Source organism: Canis aureus, chromosome 8, assembly GCF_053574225.1.
Source record: "Canis aureus isolate CA01 chromosome 8, VMU_Caureus_v.1.0, whole genome shotgun sequence".
Lineage (NCBI taxonomy): Eukaryota > Metazoa > Chordata > Mammalia > Carnivora > Canidae > Canis > Canis aureus.
Genome location: NC_135618.1, coordinates 49058365 through 49080349, shown reverse-complemented (window position 1 = coordinate 49080349; position 21985 = coordinate 49058365). Strand labels below are relative to the sequence as shown.

At 38.3% G+C, this 21985-nt stretch overlaps 1 protein-coding gene across 2 annotated transcripts in view; it reads left to right on the top strand.

The window, feature by feature from the left end:
- The window catches only part of PARN (poly(A)-specific ribonuclease), a 154978-nt gene that overhangs the window by 112106 nt on the left and 20887 nt on the right, over positions 1 to 21985 (top strand). The window lies entirely within an intron of this gene.

Sequence of the window (21985 nt, the reverse complement as noted above, 5' to 3'; positions counted from 1 at the left end):
AATTCTTCAGAAGATATGTAGTGGTCACATATATCTTTGTGAGGCAAAAAGTGGGTATAGAAAATGGAAAAGTTCATTACAGAAAATGATAAAGATGAGAAAAGTGTGAGCTAACAGAAGAAAATATTAGCCATAGTCCCATCACTCGGAAGCAATCTGGGTGCTAATATTTTGGATTGCCCTCTATGCTTTTTAAAAAAATATTTATTTATTTAAAGATTTTATTTATTTACTTGACAGAGAGAGAGAGAACACAAGCAGGCAGAGTGGCAGGCAGAGGAAGAAGCAGACTCCCCGCTGAGCAGGAGCCCAGTGCAGGGCTTGATCCCAGGACTCTGAGATCGTGACCTGAGCTGAAGGCAAACACTTAACTGCCACTCTCTATGCTTTTTAAATGGCTTTTTAGAGATTTTTTAAAAATTGAGACATAGGGGTGCCTATGTTGCTCAGTCACGTAAGCTTCTGACTCTGGATCTCAGCTAGGGGCTTAATCTCAACGTCATGGGTTCGGGCCTCATGTTGGGCTCTGTGCTAGGTGTGAAGCCTTCTTAAAAAACAATTGAGACATAATTAATATATGATAAAATGAACAGATCTAAAACTTTAGTTCAGAGTCTTAAGAGTTATATACAGCAATGTTTCCACAACCTAAAGCAAGGCATAGAACATTTCCGTCTCCTCATAAAATCTCCCCGAGTCCCTTTACAAGCAACCCCAAGCCCCACTGCCCTAAGTGTCCATATCTTGTATCTGTGAGTAGGCATTAATTTTGATTATTTTTAGAATTTATAAAAAATGGAATCATATGGAATCATATTGTATTATGTTTGACTTCTTTCACTTAACATTAACTTTTTAAAAGATTTTATTTACTTTAGAAAGAGTGTGTGAGTTGGGGGAGGAACAGAGGGAGAGAGAGAGAAAGGGAAAGAATCTTAAGCAGACTCCATGCTTAGCATGGAGCTGGACATGGGGCTCAGTCTCACAACCCTGAGATCATGACCTGAGCTGAAACCAAGAGTTGGACGCTCAGTCAACTGAGCCCTACCCAAGCACCCCTCACTTAACATGTTTTGGAAATTGACCCTGGATATTGTGGTATCAAGAGTTTATTATTTCATTGTTCAGTAGTACTCCACTGTATGAATATACAGCATTTACCTCCTCTCCTGTTGGTGGATATTTGGTTTATTTCTGGTTTGAGACTATTATAAATAAGGTGGCTATGAATGTTTCTATAAAAATTTTTTTGTGGCCATAGGTTTTCATTTCTCTTGAGTCAGTACCTAAGAGTAACATTGTTGGTTCTCAGGATAAGCGTGTGTGTGCTAACCTTTATAAGAACAACCAAATAGTTCTCCAAACTAGGTGTACCATTTTATATCCCACTAGTATTGTGAGTGTTCTGGTCTCTCTACCTCCTTGCCAACATACAGTGCTATTGTCAGCCTTGTATTTCAGTCATTCTAGAGGGTACTACGTTGGATATTACATTGTGATCTTAATTTGCATTTCTCTGGTGACTAATGATGTTGACCACCTTTTGATGTGCTGGTTGGCCATTCAGGTATCTTCATTTTGAGGTGGTTATGTAAGTCTCTTGCCCATTTTCTAGTTGTGTTTTTGTCTTTTTTACTGTTGATCGGTGGGAGTTCTTTTATGTATTCTGGAGATACATCCTTTGTTAGATAGATGAGTGTGCTGCAAATGTGTTTTTTGAGTCTGGGGTTGCATATTCATCTTGTTAGTGATTTTGATGAGCAGATATTTTTAATTTTGATGAAGTCATGTTTATGATTTTTTTCTTTTATGATTAAATCTTTGCCTGTCCTAAGGTTTCACCAGTTTTCTTCCAGAAGGTTTATGGTTTTAGTTTTTCCATTTAAATCATGACCCATTTCAAATGAATTTTGTATGTGGAATGAGATAAGAGTCACGATTTAGTTTTTTTTCATATGGATATCCACTTGTTCTAGCAACGTTTGTGAAAAAGACTTCTCATTCCTTATTGGATTGACTTGGCATTTCTGTCAAAAATAAATTGACCATGTATGTCTAGGTCTATTTCTAGAATGTTCTGTTCCAATCATTTTTATGCCTGTTCTTGTGCCAATATCACACTTTCTTATTTCTGTGGCTTTATAGTAAGTCTTAAAATCAGGTAGCATAAACCCTCCAACATTATTATTGTTGACAATTGTCAGATTGTTTTGGCTATTCTAGATCCTATGTATTCCACATAAATTTTACAGTCCTCTGACCTCTTTCTTCATTCAGACTGTGTTGTAGTTTTTTCTGTAGAAGTCTTACAGGTCTAATAATTTTCTTCCTAAATATTTTATATTATTGGTGCTATTATAAAAGGAATTGTTTCCTATATTTCATTTTTGAATTGTTTGCTGCTTCTGTATAGTCATATTAATTGTTGTATATCAACTCTGTATTCTACAACCTTTTAAAATTCACTTACAGTTTTTTCTTTTAATATTCCACAGGGTTTTTTATGCACACAATCCATTGGCATACTATTCACAACAGTTTTATTTCTTTTCTAGTGTTTATGTCTTTACTTTTTCTTGCCTAATTGCACTGACTAGCACCTCTGGTGTATTGTCAAATAGAAGTGGGAAGGATGGATATCCTTGTCTTGTTTCCAGTATTAGAGGAAGTCCAGTGTTTCCCCAGGAAGCCTGGCTTTTAGATTGGCCAGTTAGTCCTCTTTTGGGTTTAGGAAGTTGCCTTCCATTTCCAGTTTGCTGTAAGTTTGAATAGATGTTAAATATTTTCAGATGCCTTTCTGTATCTTTTTAAGTTGTCATATGATTTTGTCCTTTATTTTGTTAATATTTTGAATGACAACAGTTGGTTTCGAATGTGTAATTGGATATGCATTCCTGAGAGAAATCCTACTTGGTCCTGATGTATTATCCTTCTTATGTGCTACTGGACTTGATGTGTTAATGTTTCATTAAGTATTTTGGTATCTTCGGACGCCTGAATGGCTTAGCGGTTGAGTGCCTGCCTTTGGCTCAGGGCATGATCCCAGTTCAGGGATTGAGTCCCACATCAGGATCCCTGTGAGAAGCCTGCTTCTCCATCTGCCTATGTCTCTGCCTCTCTCTGTGTCTCTCATGAATAAATAAAATCTTTTTTTTTAAAAAGTATTTCTATATCTTCATGAAAAATACTAGATTGGAATTTTTTCTTTTTTTAAATCTTTATCAGGTTTTGGTTATAAGGATTGTGCTGACCTTATAAAAATAGTTAAGAAGTTCCTCTTTTGTTATTTTCCAACAGTATGTATAGGGTGTGTGTGTGTTTTTTAAGTTTTTGGTAGAGTTTACCAACGAAGACATTTGGGCCTAAAGTTCTTTTATTTTTGTGGAATGGTTTTGATTATGGATTCAATTTCTGTAACAGATACAGGATTGTGTAGATTTTTCTGTTTCTTCTTGGATCGCTTCTGGTAATTTGTCTTTTTCAAGGAATACTTCATTTAAAAGAACGAACTTTTTGATTTTTTTTCTTTTTATTGATTTTTTTTCTCTCTTTTTTCCATTTATTTATTTCCTTGTTCGTATTATTTCCTGTTTTGTATTTTAATGTTATTTTTTATCTAGCTTCTTAACGTGAGAACTTAACTTACTGATTTTATGTATTTTCTAATAAAACTAAATTTTTGTTTAGACTGCTTAGCCACATCCCTCATACTTTGATAGGTTGTCTTTTTACTATTGTTCATGACAAGGTATATTCTCATTTCTCCTGTGCTTTCTTCTTTAACTCATGAATTATTTAGAACTTCTTTGATAATTATTGACACTGATTTTATGGCCCAGCATATAGTCTGTCTTGCTAAATGTTCCATGTGTCTTTGAATGGGTGTAAAATTTCATTATTGTCATCTCAGATTACATTGGTTCCTGGGGCTCAAATCTATATCCTTAGTGATTTCAGGAGGAGAGAGGGGTCTACTTATTCTTTCACCTACTGAGAGAGGTGTTGAAATTTCCAACTGTGGTTGTAAATCCAGTTTTCCATTTAATTATATCAATTTTTGTTTCTTCTATTTTGCATCTCTTTTGATAGATATGTGCTTATTAATGATTGCTCTGTCTTCTTAATGAATTGCCCTTTTCATCAGTATGGAATGTTCCTCTTGATATCCAGTAATGATCTTTTTTGATGTTTATTTTTCTGATATTAATATTGGCACTCCTGTTTCTTATCTTTGGTGTTTGCATGGTGTATTTTTATTCAGTCTCTTACTGGTAATTTGCCTTTATAAAGTGTGTTTCTTATAAACAGCATATAGTTGAATCTTGCTATTTTATTCATTCAGACAACCCCTTTCTTTTACAATTAATCTAAAGAATGCTATAGATAGGTCTGTGTCCCATCTTGGTATTTGTTTTCTATTCTGCTTGGTTTTTGTCCCTCTTTTCTTCTTTTCTGTTGCTTTTTGAATGAATCGTGTAGTATTTAGTCTTTGCTGATATTTTAGCATCTTGTTTATCTTCTCTGTTGACTTTTTTGCTTATACCTCTTTGTGTGTGTATGTATGTATATGTATGTATGTATTTATTGGTCATTGATCTGGAGTTGTGGTTGACAAACTAGAGCCCATAGGCCAAATCTGGTCCACATGTTTTTATAAAGTTTTTTTGGAACACAGCCATGCTTGTTACTTTACATATTGCCTCTGGCTGCTTTGCCTTAGGTGGGAAATTTGGGTAGTTTGACGAGACCATATGACCCACAAAACTCAATTTGTGTACTATCTGGACTTCAACAGAACAGCTTACTGACCCCTGCTGTAGAGCTACTCTCTCCAGTACGGTGGCCCCCAGCCACATGTGGCTGTTGGGTACCTCAAATGTGGCTAGTCCAAACTGAGATGTAGTTGTAAATATAAAATACATGTCAGATTTTGGAGAATTGGTGACATGTTAAAATGATAATATTTTGGATTGGGGGCTAAATATTATTAAAATTAACTTCACTGGTTTCTTTTCACTTTTCTTTTTAAATGGTGGCTCCTAGAAAATTTTAAATTCCATTTCTGGCTCATGTATTTCTGTTGGCCAAGCACTGCTCTAGAAATTATAATATTCTTCTTTCATGTATTGTGGTATATCTTCAGGTGAAAATCAAGAACAACATAGGACTCTTACAGTAGTCTGTTTCCATTTACCTCCCTCCCATCCTTTGTGATCTCTTGTCTCCTATTTTACTTCTACATAGGCCATAAACATGATATGTTGTTGCTTTTGTTCCTTTCCTTTTCTTTTTTTAAACAGTTATTACTTGGGAAGAGAATAAGGGGCTGAAGTATGGGGAAAATGACATAAGTATAAACACAGAAATGCAGGCCTTCCTCATTAAGGGCACAGTGCAGATGGGGGGGGGTATGGTCGAGGGGAAAGCCAAGGCTCTGAACCTCACTTCTCTAAGCTTTAACGAGTGGTCTCTAAGACCCTGGGAGTGCTGTCACAGCAGCCCAGCTTCTCCCCTGGGCAGGCAGGCAGTGAGCTGTGCTGACAGAAATGGACATCCATCCCTGGTCCCTTTGGCTGTTTGCATCAGTATCATGGCACATGCTGCTTTTTTTTCCTGTGATGGATTCGGTGTCCAGAATATTCAAGAAGCCTCGAGACGATATGTGATCAGAACTAGGGCTTAGATTCTGGGAAACTGGACCGGAAATAAATTTGCTTGAGAAGGAGATTTGTTTTGGTGGCCTGAAATCTGAATAAATACAGGTTGGCATGGTGTTTGAAGAATGCTTCTTTACAGTGGATGCTAAAATGTTTAAAATCTCCCTTTTAGTAGGGATTGAGTCCCCCTAAGTAAGCACTGATGTTTGAAACCTTCCTGGAAGACAGGTGCTATCACCATTCTCATTTGGTTAAGAATGTTCTCTAAAGAAAAATGGTTTTCCAAAGCCACTTTGCCCTCAAAGCCATTTCTCTCTTAAGAGATTTTGGTCAGTTGTGTCTATGGATTATTTACAATTCGTGTTTTTTCAACTGTTGGGAAAAACTCTTTGGCTAGCATCTTCTTTTTTGTCTTTTCTGTCTGTGAGACTCCATTTCAGCCTTCCTTGACAACATAGTAGCTCCTGGAAATTCCTGTATATGTCGAAAATGCTAAAGTATATATCAAAGTTATGGTTTTCAGATTCCACATAATTGTCATAGAAAGTTAATGCTTTCTCAAAGTGACCAATGAGCATATTACATTAGGAAAAGGGGGAGATGCCTCTTTAGAGACGAGTAAGAATTCTGATGAACCTGGTTGGATTCTAGGACCCATTGCTTTGTCAGGCTGCCCACACATTTACTTATAAATGGGGGGGAAAGTGTTTTCTTTGCTCCTGCTGAAAAATGCCCTGAATACCGAAGAAGCCATACCGAGATGAGGGGACTGACACCACCACCACCACACCCCCGCACCCCTGGCAGCTAGCAGACAAGGGTTCTAGCTCAGACTCTGCTGGTACCTTGGAAACAACTTCATTCACTCTTCCTTCAGCAAATACCCATCCAGAGCCCGCTATCTTTTGTTTGCTCATCTTAAATGAGGCATTTTGTTGAGAAAAAAATGTGCCAGTTCCATCTGGCTCTTAAGTTCCAGAGGTCTTTACACCAGACGTAGGCAGGGCAAAGCACGAGGAGGAAACCAATAACAATCTCTAGAGACCTCTTGCTTCTCTCCTCAGATAACAAGTAGTTTCTTCTCAACCTAAGATGGAGAGTTTTGAAAATGCCCATGGTTAGAGAACCTTTAGATAAGGAGTATATAATAAAAATCAGATTGGGTAAACTAGGGTCACAAGTGAACCCGTGAAAGCTTTTTACTGCACTGGAATAGTAAAGTGGCCCACCAGCTGAAGGAAAGATCCTTGGTCGTTTCAGTAGGTGCTGTCTTTTAAATTCCCACCCTCCATCTGTGTCTCGGAAGCTTCTTTTCCTCATGATATCAAGACGATTAGAACCCCTAGGCCTTGGACTCAGCCTTTTCTGTCTCTGTGTCTTGGCCCTCTGCTTATACCTTCATTGCTTTCCTGCTTCTTTGACTTAGAGGGTTTGCCTCTCGCTTTCAGACCTCTTCCCTCTCCACCATGTCAGAATGTCTCTGTAGCCTGAGCGCCACCATCTCACCCTGGTGGCAGCTCACTCCCAGCAATTGAGGGGTGCCTTCGGAAGCTCCATGTTGACCATCTCTTGTTTCGTTTTTCTTGCCCCTGGCTTCAGGGCTCCACTGCAGAAATCCTCACCTCAGCTTTGTGGGTTTTTTTCTTTCAAGATTTTATTTACTTATCTGATAGAGAGGGAGAGGAAGAGGGACAAGCTGAGCAGAGAGCCCGATGCAGGGCTCGATCCCAGGACCCCGAGATCATGACCTGAGCTGAAGGCGGATGCTTTAAGTGACTGAGCCACCTGGACCCCCTGAACTTTTTATAAATTGAAATATAATTGCCAAAAAAAAAAAAGAAATATAATTGCCATAAAGTATTATATTAGTTTCATCTGTACAACAACATAGTGACCCATCAATTCTATACATTACTCAGTGCTTACCGTGATAAGTGTCATCATCATCTGTCACCAGGCAACACTATTCCAGTGTTATTGCCTGTATTTCCTACATTTCTACCTTACATCCCTGTGACTGGTTTGTGACTGGGAGTTTGTACCTCTTAATCCCCTTCACCTATTTTGCCCATCCCTCCTCAAAAGAAATCCTGTTTTGGATTTTGAACTGGCCACCACCAGTTCCTTCCATTCAGCTTTAATTGCTACTGCTTCTCCTGGGGTAAGTTTCCTGTTGGGGCACTCTTTGTTTGCTTCTGAGTTGTTTTGTTTTGTTTTTTTAAGATTGTATTTATTTATTCATGAGAGACACAGAGAGAAGCAGAGACATAGACAGAGGGAGAAGCAGGCTCCTCTCAGGGAGCCCAATGTAGGACTTGATCTCCAGACCAGGATCATGCTCTGAGCCAAAGTCAAATGCTCAACCCCAAGCCACGCAGGTGTCCCTTACTTCTGAGTTCTATAACTTAGGAACAGACCTGACATCTCTGTCTTTATCTGAATCACATGACATTCCTACAGTTTGCATATTCCCTAGAATAGACCCTCCTGCTTCTAGAAAAGGCTAAGAAGTTATCTAGTCTAGCCACCTCAGAATCTTTCCTGTATTTGGGAAGAGTAAACATTGGGAAACTCAGTGTCCATCTTATGGGTTAAATATATTTTCTCAGAGAAGGTGTTTCCCGTGGTACTTTTAAACCATTGAAATTATATATGCACATAATCTTTAAAATTTTGCCTATACAGGAGAATATGAAATGAAGGTGAGAGAATCTTTGCTCCCCGCCCCCCCCCCCCCCCCCCCGGCTCTTCTTCCCACTCTCTGACCTATTCTTTAAAGCAGTACGTTTCTTGTCTTGTCAACTTTGACCAATATATCTGGGTCAATTCTATACAAGATTATAAATTTAGTGCATGCACGTTACCTTCCATCTCTCTCTGTTTCTCTTCTCATCATGATTAGTTATGTTATTTATACCTTTTAGTACTTTTTTGTATCTGTACTTTGTGCTTTCTCGAGAAGTTGATTTTAAGAGATGGCATCAGGTACACAGCATGTATAATCTTACAATTGTGGCTGGTCCGAAGGTAGTGAGTTATCTCAATTGATTGTAAAAAAAAAAAAAAAAACTTAACAACTATGTAAATGCGGTTCTCTCAAGGGAAGAAGTTGCACAGTGGGGGGCCCACTGGGAAAAGAGTATATTTCTGTGTCATTAAAACTTTGCTACCCAATTCAGAATCTTCCAAATATCCCAGCCTTCTTTGTGTGGATTTCTTTTGAGGGGAGTAGTTTTTTCCCTTGGGTGATTTTGACTTCTTTCCTTTTTTGCATATGTAGTGTATGGTTAGTAAATGGTATAAAAATGTGTCTATTTCACCTAAATTGATAATGTTGCTAGATATAGGATTCTAGATCTAGAAATTATATCTGTTCAGGACCTTAAATACATTGCTCTTCCCATGTCATCATTAATTTGCTTTCCTTCAAGGCAGGTGCCATGTTTTCCGTGTCTCTGTATCTCTAATGCCTAACCTGGAGTCTGACCTGGAGTTATATCCTCAGATGTTTGGTGTGAATTAATGAATGAATAAATACTCAAGGCAGTTTCCTGAGTGTAGGCTCTGGGCTAGGTCTTCCATGTTTTTTTGTTTTTGTTTTTTTTTTTAAATTAATTAATTAATTTATTTATTTATTTATTTTAGACAGCACATGTGCAGGTTTGGTGGCAGAGAGAGAGAGAGAATCTTAAGCAGGCTCCTTGCTCAATGTGGAGCCCAATACAGGACTTGATCTCATGACCCTGAGATCATGACCTGAGCCGAAATCAAGAGTCAGATGCTTAACCGACTGAGCCACCCAGGCGCACCCTGGTCCTTCGTGTTTTAGCTCTTGTGATGCTCATAGCAGCATTGTCAGGGAGGTGAGGTTTGTCCCCATCTCCCAGAGGCTCAGGGAGATTAAACAGTTCTTGGCAAAGATGTGGGTTTGATACCAGGATTAACTGTAAAGCCCTATTCTTTCCACCATGCCCCACTCCCATACATTTTCCCAGATCTGGTATATAGTCCTGTCCTCTAGGGAAGAAGGTACTCAAGCAGATTGCATCTGGGTACATGGCACATAGGGGACAATTGTCTTGACTATAGTCACCACACCACCTAAGAAAACCTCTAAACTTGTATCTTTCATTTAAAAGCAATATCCTGGGAAGCAGAAGAGAGGCCCTTTTGGATTTCTACTCAGAAGAATCCCAAAACTTTCATTACAGAAAAATTTCAATCATATACAAAAGTAGGGAAAATAATATAACAAAGTCCTAGCTAGCTATCACAGAGTGCCACCAGTCAGTGTGTGGCCAGTCTTATTAATGCTCTCTCTTTCCTTCTCTGTTCAGATAATTTTTTTAAAGATTTTATTTTATTTATTCATGAGAGACACACAGAGAGAGGCAGAGACACAGGCAGAGGGAGAAGCAGGCTCCTCTCAGGGAGCCCAATGTGGGACTCAATTCCAGATCCCCGGATCATGCCCTGAGCCCAAAGTCAGATGCTCAACCACTGAGTAACCCAGGGGTCCCTCTGTTCAGATAATTTTGAAGCAAATCACAGATGGCATATCCTTTCAGCCATAGGTCTCTTATGTATGCATCTAAAAGATAGTCACTTAAAAACAAAACTACAATGCCACTAACAACAACAACAACAACAAAAAAAAAAACCAACAATAACTCCTTAATATCAGATAGCCAGTGTTCAAAATCATACTCACACATTTTTTTCTATAATTGTTTTGTTCGAGTACTAGTTTCCATAAAATTTATATATATTACATTTGGTTGATGTGTCTCATCTCTCTCAATGTATATGAATCCCCTCTCTGTGTATTCTCTAGTGTGCTTAAGAAACTAGGTTGTTAGCGCTATAGAATTTCCCGTATTCTGGAGCATTCTTTTAAGTTTGTTTATTAACATGTTCCCTCAATACTGTATTTGTAATTAACTGGTAGTGAGATCTCCAAACTTGATCAGATTCAGGACTGAACTAATGGCAAGAATATTTCATGCATGGTCATGTATATTTCCTCCTGTATCACGTTGGGTGGCACCAACTGTCTGCTTGTCTCTCTTTTTGTGATAAGATTGATCCGGTGGCTTCAGATGTTGCCACCCTGGTCCATCCAGTATAAAGTTCCCTATTAGCTTTTCACCTGATGGTTTTAGTGGCCATTAGTGATCAATGGCTACATTTATTATTTCATTAAGGGTGAAAATGGTAATAATTTAGTTTACTTCATTTCTTATCCCAGATGCTTTTATTTAAAATAAAAAATTTCATCTCATCTCTTTGGTTACCTGGAGATATAATTCCTATAGAAAAAGCAGAATAAATTATTTAATCTCTCCCCTCATCATATCTTTCAAAAACCAGTTTTCAGAATAACTAATTGGTTTCCTGTCACCTTCTAACAGTGAGCAGTAAGATTTTGTTTCGTTTGTTTAAATCATGAGGTTTTAAAAAAATACATATTTCACCTATTTTAGTGCAATGAGGTTGTTCTTCTTGATGCTCTAATTATCTTGTTTTTGGGCAGTGGGAACAATTTCTAGTTGACTCTCAAGTCTTCTGAGACAATCCCAGTGGCCTTTATTATTTTTTTAAGATTTTTTTTTTATTTTTTCATGAGAGACAGAGAGAGGCAGAGACACAGGCAGAGGGGGCCTGATAAGGGACTCATTCTAGGACCCTGGGATCAGGGCCTGAGCCAAAGGCAGATGCTCTGCCTTTGAACCACTGAAACACTCGGGCATCCCCCCAGTAGCCTTTCAAAGCCTCTTTGACTTCTGGTACTCTTTATTCAGGCTCTTCTATACATTTCCTACCTTATATTTAGAGTCAGCCATTTCTCCAACAGGCCTGTTCCTTTTGATAGAAAATGGTATTTAGAGACTATAATCTGGGTGTTAAGGTATTTATTGATGCTGGATTCATTGTTGTTTATAGCCTTTTTGAATTAAAAGGCCTAGCTTCCTTGCCTCCCTTCTTTCCTTTCTTCCTTTTTCTTTATAAGATTGTTTATACTGTTATTTCCAATTCCAGTTAGACTCCCGGACTTATTTAACTTCTCTTAATTTTGTTTCTTTTTTCTTATGCTGAAAATTTTGGTTCTTAATTATATTAAAGTAATTATTTATTTGCTTTATGTTATTATACAGTAACTTCAGAATAACTCTAACAGTATCATTACAAATAATGCAATTATTGAAAATAATTTTTTTGCAGTAATTTTTCCCCTAGAGTATATCTGACTAGAGATGAACAGTCAAAGTACCTTATTTTAGGGGATCCCTGGGTGGCTCAGCAGTTTAGCGCCTGCTTTCGGCTCAGGGCATGATCCTGGAGTCCTGGGATCAAGTCCCACATTGGGCTTCCTGCGTGGAGCCTGCCTCTCCCTCTGCCTGTGTCTCTGCCTCTGTGTGTGTATGTGTGTCTCATGAATAAATAAATAAAATATTTTTTAAAAAAATTACCTTATTTTAAAGTTGCTTGAAATAATTTCTCTTTGTGTGGTTAAGCTACCAACCAAATAAACATTTAAGTTTGTTTCATTTTTAACTTTAGGGATTGCCTTTTCTGAAATTGGTTTTGCTTTATAATTATGTAGAACATTTGTGTGGTTTCCTAGTCAGATCTCTCAAGCTTCTCTCCCTGCTTTCCCCAGCTTGTTTCCTCCTCCCTCCCTCTGGTGACCAGTTTTGTTAGTTTTTAGTATATCCTTCCATTTTTACAAATAGGTAGATGGTAATGGACCACATGTCCTTTCCTTTACCTTCCATTTTTCATTTAGCCTTGTATCTCAGAAGCCACTTTTAGTCTGCTAAAACACCAGAGGTGAAATGTGATTCTTTATACTGTAGATGGCTTTAGTGTTCCTGAACTTCCTTAGTAAAACCTACTAACCGCGGTGCCTGGGTGGCTCATTCAGTTAAGCATCTGCCTTTGGCTCAGGTTATGATCCCAGGATCCTAGAATCGAGCCCCACGTGGGGCTCCTTGCTCATCATCAGGGAGCCTTCTTCTCCTTCTCCCACTGATTGTGTGTTCTTTCTCTCTCTCTCTCTTTCTCTCTCTCTCAACTAAAAAATAAAATCTTAAGCAAACAAATGTACTAACCAGCTAAATCTGGGTGTGTAATCCCAGTTTAAATGATCAACCTCATAGTGACATTCATGAATACTGTATGTCTTATGATTTGTGAAAAATTAATTCATGACCTGTGCTCTTGTTGAGGAGGATCATTCCTTTACCCTCTCTCACCTTCCCATCTCTTCCCCTGTCCCTCAGTATGAAGGTGTAAAGCTCACTGACACACTACCTGCTTTGTGCAGCAATGTGAAAATCAAGACAGTGCTCATATTTTTAAAACAGATTCTTCATTCCAGGTACTGTGCTAGGTACTTGACATCTTTTTAGAAAATCTCTGTAGTAACTCCGTGAAACCCTTGGTGATATTCCTAATTTATGTATGAGAAAGTTGAGTCTCAGAGAAGCTGATTAATTTGGCTAAAGTTGCACAGAATTCTTATTATGAGTGTTTTGGGTCCATAGCCCAGCGTATTAGGTTGCCTCTTAGAAACATGACACCTGTACACCTATGAGCATGCATGTTTGAGAGAGACGCTGTCTCATTTTAATGAATTATGTTTTCTTAAAAAACAAAACAACAGCAACAACAAAAACCTGTGTTAAACCCTAAGTTCAAAACCTCTGCATTTCTGCCTTCTTTGGGCTGAGGGTTTAGATGTCTAGTCCCATGCATCATCACTGTAAAAAAAGTTTAAAAACCCCCAAGCAGAAATGACGCTGGGATGTATAAGCCAATATAAAAAAAATCCTAAGGTGGCATCCTCTGGTATGCTCAGCACTGGTCATCCCCTTACTAGAATCCTGTCTTGGGATTTGATAGATTGATTGGTTGATGCGAAGAGGCACTGCAGCAAGTCCAGAGGAAGATGACTTGGCAGTGAGAACGGATGGACACATGTTGAGTATGTTCAGTCTGGGATAGCAGTTGGAGGGAAAGGTAGTAGAAACCATCATTACATTCCTGAGGATGCCTTTATGATAGAAGTAGTGCTTCTCTGTCCTCACATAGGACTGAGGAAGAACCTGGATGGGGCTTAGGTGCCATTATTATTATTGTTTCATTCCTAAGAAAACTCAGGAAGGGATCGTGTCTTGCTCCATATCATAGAGCTGGTGCTGCCATAGACAGAGCTCTTTCTGCTGATGGGCTACCTTCCCTTCCTCTTCACCGATTTTGGCTAGGCCTAATTATCTTCCAAGGGCTGTGCTAATTTCAGACTTTGAAGGTGGTGGAGACCTTTAACATCTGTTCTAAATGATTTTTTGGTGATAACTAAGGAAAAATGATCATGGTCCTCCACTCAGCCCTCCCACTTACTCCTTTCCACATCTGAACAGTTGGAAGAAAGGATCATTCTGGTCTGAAGGGAGTATTTTAAGATATTGGAATAAACATTGAACATAAAACTAGACTCTGGTTAATATAAAATGCAGAATTTGAAAGTCTGTAGTTACTAATAAAATGGAACGATTAACCAGGCAAGTTGGGTTTACCATGGAGTGTCCCTAAAGACATAAAATCTGGGAGCTTTTAAATCAAGATGTAAGAATAACTCTTAACTGGTATCCTGTGTCCCATCTACCTGGCCAGGGTCAGGGAGAGATGAACTTACCTGGTTTGTCTCTTACCTTTGTCTTCTCATGGGCTAGCAGATCAGGACCCCACTGCTTTTTCTCAGAGGAGATATGTCAATAGGATTCCTGAGAATAATATAAAAAGAGGTACAAGGAAGTTGGATAAACAAAATATGTTTACGTATACAATGGAATATTATTCAGCTTCAAAGAGAAGGGAAATTCTGATGCCTGCTACCACGTGGGTGAACCTTGAAGACATGCCATGGGCTGGGAACAGGAGGGAATGAGGAGCTGTTGATTAGTAGGTGTAGAGTTTCTGTTCTGTAAGATGAACAAAGTGCTAGAGATTAGTTGCATAGCAATGTGCATGTACCTAACACTACTGAACTGCTCATTTATAATAAGAGTTGAGATGGTAAATTTTGTTATGTGTATTTCCCCAATTAAAAATTTTAAAAAGAAGAAGGCAATTCAGAATACATTTTATATGGTAGAATTTTTTTTAAGAGAGAGAGCACGTGCACACAAGGGGTGGGAAGAGGCAAAGGGAGAGAGAATCTCAAGCAGACTCCCTACTGAGTGCAGAGCCCAACATGGGGCTCGATCTCATGACCCTGAGATCAGGACCTGAGCCAAAGGAAAAGTCAGATGCTTAACTGACTGAGCCACCTAGCGTTTCTCATGGTAACTGGGAAAGGGAGGGTGCCAATGACAGACCTAGAATACTTTAAAATTTTGAATAGAAAATGATGAATTATCAAGAAAAAGAGTTGATGTGTTCATAATTTTTAGTTACTAATCTAGTTTAGACTTGATTTAAATGCATTTGTAGACGTAAAAAATTCTCAAGATAAACTGAAAGGTTGGTAAATTGAGTGGAATATGCTGCTAAGATCTGGCCTTTCTGTTTTCATCTGTTATATGGGATGTTGTGTGTCTGGCACCCAGATGGATGGATTTTTAGATGAAGGTCTGCTTTAACAGATCTAGAGTATGAAGTGTCAGTGCTGCAGAAACTGAAAAAGCATAAGAGTGAAAGTGGAAAAGCCTTCTTTACTTCCCAGTTGAAAGCAAAATGTCATCTCAAGATTTTATTTTAAATAACATGAAAGCTCAGTTGAATATCACCTTACACTTACACGACTTCTGAGATCTTGTAATGCATTCACGTCTCATAACGGCAGTGATATCTGAGAACTGATGTTTTCTTTCCATGTTTTCATGTTATTTATTTGATCAACCATAATTAAAGGTAATTACCTGTGTTGATAATAATGTGTTACATTATTCAAACTTATCTTCATATAACAGTGTACTTTTTTTTTTTAATGGTGTTAATAATTGAAGTTGTCTTCAACACACTTAGGTAGGGCAGTGAAATGGTACTTTTTACATGTCCGTTAACTAAATAAAAACAAATTTCCTAGTTGAGTTACCCACATCAGTGCAGTTAGGATTATTTCTATATTTTTTGTTGTAGTTTTAGCTGGAATAAAATATAAAATATGTAAATTGTATAGATTAATTGCTCAGAGGTAGAAATTTTTAACATTTTTCTGGCACATTATTTTTTGACACTTTATGCTTTTTAATTCTGCTAGTCCATCCTAAGGCAGTAGAAGCAGTAGAAGGTTTGTGTTTATTTGGGGGAAGTCAGATGTAAGGATGAAGAATGGCCGCTGTGGTCCAGTACCAGGGTTGTCATTGTGCTAATAGATGGTTCCATGTTTAAATGCTGTCTACAGAGTTGAGGTGCTTCCTTTTGTTCATTTGGGGGTCTCTGAAGCAAAGATTCCATTGCATTGCTGGTCATGCAGGAGCCAAAGAGATGCTTGCCAGATGGGAACATTCACATCCTTCCTTTTGTGTCCCTTTTCCCAAAGGCAAAAGAACTAAAATTTGCTGTATGTTTTCAAATCTTCAATCTGAAAGTAGAACTGATTATGGAATCCAAGTGGTGGCTAAATGGATGTTTACTGTACTCTTCTTTAAACTTTTCTGTATATTTGAAGTTTTTATGATGATGGGAAAAAATGAAACCATGTCTTCTAGGAGCCTTGTATATATTTCCAACAGAATAGGGCATTTAGCGTGGTTCTTGATGGTCTGCAGGTTCCAGACACCCATGAATTCATAAGTGGCAGTTAGCAGATGGTTTCATGTGCCCTGGGGAGGCTGCTGAAAACCCTCCCTCCTTCCCCTTGCAGCTCAGGGCCAGCCTGTACAACCTCTGAGGCTGCTTGCGCCTCCCTTCCACTCTTCCTTCTCTCTGGCTCTTCACCTTTCATGATCCTTTTCAAAGATTTGGACCTCTGAAGACTCAGATCAACATCATCTCCAAAAACATGCCCACTGTGGGACCGTGTGGGAACAGCGAAGGCACCATCATTCAGATGTCTGCCATGTGCCAGTCACTGTAATTTGTGCTGTTTTGTTTCATTTTCCTCTTTAATCCTCATAATAATCTATTTATTAATCAAGGAGACTGAGACACACAGATGTACAGGAAGTTGTCCAGAGTCACAAAACCAGTAAGTGACAGAACCTGGATTCAGGCCCTTATCTCTCTCATCCCAAATTCCATGTATGCTCTTTCCAGAATGTCTGCTCCCTCCTCAAATACCCATTTGTGATCCTTCCCCACTGCCAGAAATGCCTTCTGAGATGCTTTCCATGCCACCTGGCATCCTTGGGAATCCTCTGCCTTCGGAACTTCTGTGAAGTGAAACGATGTTTATTCACATATGCGTTCCAGTACCTAACAAGTGATGCCCTGTGGTCACTCAGTTCTCTTTAAATAAATGAATGAACAGGAGAACTCAGGACACCTGGTAACCTGACTTCTGATGGACTTTCCTATTGAGAAAGGCCCTGACGCCTTCTTTTTCCCTTTTGAACAGCATAGTCATAGTAAGAATACTTTCAGTTGCTTTGCTAAAGACAAGGCCAGAAGAAATGACATTCTTTTATAACAACACCAGAATCTACCTTATTTTATTGTCTTATTTGTTGTTGAGACTAAAAGGCCCATGTGAAGGTAGGAGTAGTTTGATTGGATCCTTGGAATATCAAGTCTGAAGTCTGTTCATGCATACCTTATCATGTTTTAAGGGAAATAAGAGGAAATTCATCTCATAATATGCTACAGAAATCAGGAATCATGACCAAGAGGCACATTACCTCATCATCTTAGATTAATGATTCTAAATTCTTGGAAGGGATTCGTTTCTAGTGTGCTATAGTCACAAATTACCCCCCAGAAGGGTCTTCAGAAACCAAACCAAGATACAAGAGGCATGTAGTTTCTTGGTGTCAGAACATCTTCTGGTAGGTGGTCCTCTGTTCTGAGAGAGCAGAAAGGATGTTCTCCTCTCCTGATAAAGCTGTCATACACTATTGATTCATCAAATCAGATCAGTAGAGCTAATGATGTCATCTCATCATTACTTTGATGAAATATATGATGTGAATGTCCATTCAGGATGGCTAAATTGATGGATATAGTGAAACTGTTAGAATTTAGAGTGGCATTCTCCAGATGGTCAATAGCTTCCTTTAAAAAAAAAAAAAACCTCTCTCTTTCTCCCTCTCCATTAGCTCAGTTCATTTTGGCTGCAGTAGGCATCTGAGAAAGGTGAGTGCCCATGCAGCAAGAAGAGTCGGTCCTTCATGAATAGAATAGTCCCACCTATCTACTTTCCTTCTACATCATTCGTGAAACAGTTCACTTCCATCATTTGTGAAACAGTTCACTTCTACATTTGATGCTCAGTTAGCATTATGGGTTTTTCTCCTTCTCAGGTTGTGTTTAGTGGATTTATAAGAAAAACAGAAACCACCAAAAACAGCAATTTCTAAAGAGATGGGATGTCTTGAAAAAATATGTAGGACTAAGATATTGATGCTATAAATTTTGTTGTTGTTTAGGTAACAGGTTTTGAATTTTTTCTTAGGTATCATTTCTACTTGCAAAAGCTAACTGTGGAATATTCAGTGATACCACGCTAATTCAGATGAATGGAAGTGTAGACTGAAAACTAGTCTAGATTGTAGGACATTTGTGAAGAAATGAGATAGATTCTTTTAAAGAATCAGTCGCACCTATAACTGTGTGATTAAAAGTGTTACTTGATAAAACCATATACTTATGGAGCTGGAAGACTCTTGGAGATGATCTTGTCAACCCTCCCTAATGCTAGTTCGAGAGGAGAATTGGAGAGTCAGAAAAGCAGGTCTTATTCGGAGTCACAGAGCCAATGAGTTTAACAGAGCTGAGTATGCCCATTTAACATAGCCAGACAAGTACTGATTTACTATTGGTATAAGAGTTTTTCACAATGTTAAGTAGATCTTTGTGAAGTCCTTGACATTTTTTTCTTTTATTTTCAATGAAATACATGAACATTGTTTTTTAAAGCCAAGTAATAGAAAAATTCTATAATAAAAAGCAGCTGTCCCCTGCTACCCTCATCCTGTTCCTCAGAGGCAACCACTTTCAACTCTTTCTTTTGATATTTACTTTTTCCAAATAATGTAATTATTGCTATGTCTTGGTTTTTTTCTGTTTAGCCATTGACTTGCTAATACAGTAGGCTTGTCCAGTCATTTTTATAGTCCTATACTATGGGCAAAGCAAAGATTGCCTATAGTTTTTAAAGTTTTCCCAGTTCCCTACATTGTCTCTGCTTCCTCAGTTTTTTTCTCTGTATGTTGGTCTGCTTTGAATTTTGTATCTTACGTTCAAGATTTTCTTCAAATATTTGACGATTTTAGGCTGTCCATTATTATTTAAGAATGAACTAAAAAGGGATAAGAAAAAGCTGTGGGTGTGGAGGCTAACTGATGTTAGCCTATTGATCTTTTCTCTGTAGAGTGATGAGGTAAGAAGATGGCATTTTAATTACATATATTTTTCCTCTGAGGCTTATTTTCTTTATGGCTTCTGCTTTTTGTGGTCTCCTGAAGAACTCTTTACCTCTACTAGAGTCAGAAAGATTGTCTTATCTTTTCTATAAGATTGACAGTCTTTTGTTTTATGTTTAGGTATATGACCTATTAAATTTTTTTGTATGTAGATATCTGTTTGTTCTGGTACCATTCTTTGAAAGGACTGTCCTTTCTGTGTTGAATTACTCGGATTTCTTTGTCAAAAACCAGTGGAGAGGGCAGCCCCAGTGGTGCAGCAGTTTAGTGCAGCCTGGGGTGTGATCCTGGAGACCGGGGATCGAGTCCTGTGTCGGGCTCCCTGCATGGAGCCTGCTTCTCTCTCTGCCTGTGTCTCTTGCCTCTGTGTGTGTGTGTGTGTGTCTCTCTGATGAATAGATAAATAAAATTTAAAAAAGAGTCTATAAAAACCAGTGGAGATATATATATATGTCATTTTCTGGACTCATTCTTTTCCACTGGTCTGCACCTCTATCCTTTTGCTAGTACCACACTGTCTTGATTACTACAGCTTTATAGGGAGTCTTGAAGTCAGATGGTAAATCCTTCATCCTTGCTTTTCACTTTTCCACATAAAATTTAGGCCAGTTTGTTGATCTCTATTAAAAGCCTGCTAGGAATTTGGACTGCAATTATGTTGCATCCGTAGATCATTTTGGAGAGAATTAACAATTGTATTGAGTCTTCTAACTCATGAACGTGGTGTATCTTTTCACCTATTCGGGTTTTCTTTGATTTTTTTCTCATCAATTTATTGTAGTTTTTGGCATACAAATTTGACATATGCTTGATTAGAGTTGTCCCTAAGTATTTTGCTTTTTGATGCTATTGTAAGTAATTTATTTTATTTGTTTTAAGTAATCTCCATACCTAGCATGGGGCTCAAACTCATGACCCTGAGATCAAGAGTCTCACACTCTTCCAACTGAACCAGCCAGGCACCCCATATGTCATATATTTTAAAGTTCAATTTCCAGTCATTCATTTCTAGTATAAAGAAATACAGTTGATTTGTATATGTTGACCATGTATCCTTGAACCTCACTAAATTCACTTTTTAGTTCTAATAACTTTTTATAGGCTATTTGGTATTTTCTGTTTAGACAATCACATATGCTGCAAGTAGAAGCAACTGTATTTCTCCCTGTGGACCGTATAAATTTTCTTTCTTTCTCTTGTCTTATTGCAGTGGCTAGGGCCTATAGTACAGTGTTAAGTGGAAATAGCGAGAGCCAGCATATATGTCTTATTCCTGATACTAGGACAAAAGCATTCTGCATTAAGTGTGATATTAGATGTAAGGATTCAGGTTTGTTAAGCCATGGATTTTCTGATTTGCACCTTGGGGAAGGTGCAATCTTATCCCAACTGCTGGTGCTTTGCATATTGATTAGCAAGAGGAATCTGGAGGCCTCACTTCCCAGTGCATGGGGGATGCTGCTTCCCTCCGTTCATCACTTCTTACTGCCCTGCTCAGTCCTGCTCTTTACTGTTGGACTTGGTGCCTCCATGAGAGGGTCAGTTGTGCAGAGAGTAAATGTCTTGTCCAGCTGCTGATGGCTGGGGGGTGTTTGTCCCCTGGCTTCCCCAGGATGGGGGTGGGGATCCTAGGATAGCCTTTCCTCCTGTTTATATAGCCCCAGTCCTTATCACCTACTTGTTTCAAGAATCTGGTGCCTGTTATTTGCTGAGACTTTGCAGGCTCTGTGGGGTGAATTAACCTTTAATACAACACTTAGATTTGTTTCCTCCTCTGTGTGAAGTTCTTTGGCACTCTTCTTCCTACTTGTTGTCTCCAAAGTGTCTCCAAAGTGAGCTGACATCCTGTCCTCTGATGCTGCCTCTCCTGTTCTCTGTGCCTTTGTCAAGTTATTTATATCCCTCTGCAGATAAATATGTGTCCAACTGGTCATGTTTAACTTCCTGGAAATTTTTTAAAAGCAGTTGATTTTCTGAAGTAGTCGGGCTTTTGTCATGGAAGTAGTTATTTTGTTTTGATTTGATTCCATTACTGATTTGATTAGTAAATCCGTTTATCAGAGACAAAAGGAAATTTTAGTGCAAAAGTAAATTTCATTCCAGCCTCTGAAAATTTCAGATGTTCTGAATTCAGCTTCAACTAATTATGTGTTGAGTATAAGTTTGTTATTTAGGAATTAGTATTAATTTCTTTTGTGTTTATCATCCATTAATCTTTTCTGTGTTGAATTAAAGTGAATTAGCAATAAGGGATTGTTTAGCCAGCTTCAAATCAGGTTCTTGTAAGAAGTTCCAGTTGAGTGTCATTGATTCTTTGTAACCCAGAACCAATTTTTTCTCTGATTTAGGCCAATCTCATATTTAAAAATAAACTTTATACCTAGGACTGAGCCACAGTCACACGACATACTCATGAATTGTCTTTCCCCCGCACCCCCATCTCTCATTCCACAAGAGATACCCTTTATTCCTGGGTAGCTATCATACAGACATACCTTATTTGATCTTACTTTTGCTTTTCAGACCCAAATTCTTTGTTAGAAATAAAGTCACAGTTCATCAGCCATCCCCCAAGAGATTGCCTTCTGAATTGAATTGAGTATAGAGTGAACATCCTTCCCTTCTCCACCCAGATTATGCCCACAAACACAGAAACAGTCATGCTCATGGAATTTGAATTCAGTATGAGAGTTTGTGAAAACAATAAAAATGCATTTTCTAGCTCCCACTTCCCGGGATTTT